Source organism: Mus caroli, unplaced genomic scaffold (genome assembly GCF_900094665.2).
Source record: "Mus caroli unplaced genomic scaffold, CAROLI_EIJ_v1.1 scaffold_14452_1, whole genome shotgun sequence".
In the NCBI taxonomy this organism is placed as follows: Eukaryota; Metazoa; Chordata; class Mammalia; order Rodentia; family Muridae; genus Mus; species Mus caroli.
The window spans coordinates 30,999-34,463 of record NW_018388595.1 but is presented as its reverse complement, the minus strand read 5'-3'; the positions used below and the strand labels follow the sequence as shown (position 1 = coordinate 34,463).

Below are 3,465 nucleotides of genomic sequence, written 5' to 3'. Positions count from 1 at the left end.
CCTGTGCAGACTAAGTTCCTAAGTTTGGTGGAGTCCCGGAACCAAGCAGATTTCTTCTTGATAATGAAAATTGGTGTATTCCAAGGAGAATGAGACTCCACCAAATATCCAGCTTCTAACTGCTCCAGCACTAGCAAAGAAGTGGCCTCTATTTTTTCTTTAGGTAAAGACCACTGATCTACCCACACCGGAATATCATTAAGCCATTGGATTTTTTTTTTTTTTTTTTTTTTGGCGTGGGATGCAGGCAAAATAGTGGCCACTACTGAAAATACTTTAAACCTCTTGTGTTAGAGTGAGGTTTAGGATACTCAAAAGTCTTAATTCCCTGTCCCTTCTTTTTTAGTCCATGACCAGGCAGAGGTCCCTGCCTGAATGTCTGCTTAGTCAGCATCTCATTAGAACTGTATATTACAACACCCATCTGTGACAGCAAATTTCATCCCCACAGAGTTACGGGCAAATTTGACATAACATATGGCTGAATTTTTCCTGATTTTCCATCCCCATCTCTCCAGGTTAGCAATTTGGAACTATGTTTTGGGTTACTAGTGTACCCAATTCCTTGAAGATGAGTTAAGGAATCAGTCAAGGGCCAGTTTGAGGGCCAGGCCTGCCCTCTTATAATCGTTACATCGCCCCAGTATCTATTAATCCTTCAAAGCTTTTTCCATCAATTGTCAATTTAAGGTTAGGTCTCTGATTAGTAATAGATTGAATCCAATTTACGCCAGAGGAGTTAAAGCTACTTTGTCTTCTCTCATTTTTAAAGAATCTATACAGTGACTGACATAAAGGAATCAAAGTAAGTTGAGCAATTCTCTGATTAGCAGGCACAGTTATAACACCATGAGTGGAAGCGGCTATGATTTTAATTTCTCCTTCATAATCATTATTTATAACACCTGGATAAATCTACAGGCCTTTTATAATAGAACTGCATCGTCCTAAAAGAAAGCCACAGGTTTCTACAGGTAGCGGTCCAAAGACTCCGGAAGGCAGAGTTTGGTCTCCCATTTCTGGGGTTAAAACTGCCTGGATGGAGGAATAGAGATTCAGTCTTGTATTTCCTGGGTTTGACCTGACAATCTCAAAAACTGATCTTGTTGGATGGGCAGCAGATTTAAAGCCCCATAAGCTGTTTTCTTCGAGTAAGTCGGGGTCTGGGGCTGACCCCTTTCCTCGTTTCCCGGCACTGGGCGGCTCAGAACGCCTGGCTTAGACTTGCACTCTCTGGCCCAGTGGCGGCCCTTCCTGCACCGGGGACAAATTCCTGGGGCGTGGCCTGCTTGCCCATTCTCAGCACCTTTGTTCTTAGGACAATTACTTTTAAAATGATCCAAACTTCCACATTTAAAACATGCATTATTCCATCATTTCCATGAGAACTTTGCTTGTACGTGGGTCCCCTGCAAAATTGTGCCCGACAGACACAGACACATCCCACCAAATCTGTCTGTCCCTTATGTGGTTGAATCACAGCTCGGCACATTGCATTAGCATTCTCATAAGCCAATTGCATAATGAAAGGACTTCCCATGTCCGATTTTCCAAGGATTCTACTAGCTGAAATCAAAAGCCTGTCCACAAAGTTTTGGTAAGGCTCATCAGAACCCTGCCGAATGCTAGCTAAACTTCCATCACTATCTCCTTTAACCAGCTACAGTCCCCAAGCACTGGGCGCAGCTGCGCGATTTGCGTGTACACTGTAACGGGAAAATCAATCTGATTTGTCTGTCCTTCATATGGACCCTCTCCTAAAAGCATGTTGCTATCTCAGTCTAAATTACCAGCCTGAACATTTAAAGGGGCAGTTTTCTTACTGGCCTCTCACCATTCAGAATCCCAAAGCAAAAAATCTCCTCCTGACAAGGTAGCCTTACAAAGAGTCTTCCAATCTAGGAGGATTAAGTGTGATTCCACGACTGTATCCAGTAACACTTGAGTAAATGTGGATGAAGGGTCATATTGCACAACAGCCATTTTTAACTCTTTTATCAACTTGAAATCTAAAGTCTGGTAATATCTGGCCCTAGTATCTTGCTGATCAACTACCTCGACCACAGGAAAGGCTAGCGTATTAGACGTATTCTGTCCTCTCCCACAAGCCTGACTCACAGCTCTTTCTAGCGGCACCTGGTGAACTTCAGAAGAGTTACTCTTCCCCGCTTCTGACATCCTTTTTAGCTCCCGAAGCTCATTAGTCAACTTCTGAAGCCTAATTTCAAACTCTAATTTGCTTAGCCACTGCGCGTCCCTATGAGTAGCACCTCCCGAGGTGGGGACCATAGGTGGAGCAGGAGACTCTCAAGAAAGCCAATTCTCATCAAAATAATGGGCAGCTCCTCTATCTGAGTGATTTTTGTTAGAAATTAGTTCATCATCAGAGTTTCCACATTTATCAATTTTAGAGTTAAGAGGACCCTTTTCTGAGAAGGCCTTCTCTGATAGGTGCTCTTCCTGAGATTCTACAAGCTCTGCCTGGGTACAATTTAACCCGGGAGAAGTGGCATCTTTTATAGCATCATTTATGAGCGCCCAGAGGCCTAAGGTGAAATTATCTGCCTGAGTGATTTTCAAGGCCTCACCAACTTTTTCCAAAGTTCTACAATCTACTGTGTCTTCTTCCTTGAACTATGGACAATATCTATCTATCCTGTCTAAAAAATTTCTTACCAATTGTACTCAAGCCTTACTCCTCTGGCCTGAAACAGCTCCTGAAAACTATGGACAACCGCCTGATCCATAACTTCAAACCATACCTTCTCCCGCCTGAAACAGCTCCTAAGAGCTGGGGACAACTGCCTGATTCCAGTTTTTAGTTCTGATTAATACGCTGCTGACCAAAGAAGAACCAGTGTTGGGTTAGCACCGATTCAAGCTTAGTTCATATCCTACTGCACCCTCAGCAACACTTTAAAAAATAAAATTTTAAGCTAGTGCTGGCATGTGTACCTGTTTGTTGCTCTGGTGCCCGATACAAAGACCATTTGTTTTTGTGGAGCTCCACACGGACAGCATTCTCAGCGTCCTTCTGCCATTCTTCAGGTCCTGTTTGGGCGCCAAACTGTTGCGTGCCATCCAGCAGCTCTCGAGGAATGGGTGCAGCTGAGCTGGCAGACTCAAGCTGCAAGAAAAGGAACTAGACAGAAGGGAGAAAGAACAGAGCTAAGACAAACCAGGTTCTGATCAAAGTTCAATTTTACTATTCCAGAAACTGGGTTATGAAGCAGGGGGAAGGGGCCCATTCCTGCCAAATTATCCTGGAGTCCAGTTTCAGGTGACCACGTGTTTGGCTCCAGAACAGCTAGGCTGCAGGCAGCAGCAGTGGGAGTGGCAGAACGATAGGGCAGCAAGCTCCATCCCGATGCTCTCTTCTTGCTGACAGTGAAACCTGAGCAAACAGGTTTCAGGCTGAGAGGGTGGGGGAGGTTACAGAAAATGACTACTGAAGAAGTGTCCTGA

The 3,465-nt window shown here is 44.3% G+C and overlaps 1 pseudogene; it reads right to left on the bottom strand.

The window, feature by feature from the left end:
* Nucleotides 1–1,025: 1,025 nt before the first annotated feature.
* Nucleotides 1,026–2,747, bottom strand: LOC110287696 (annotated as a pseudogene).
* Between the last annotated feature and the right edge of the window lie 718 nt (nucleotides 2,748–3,465).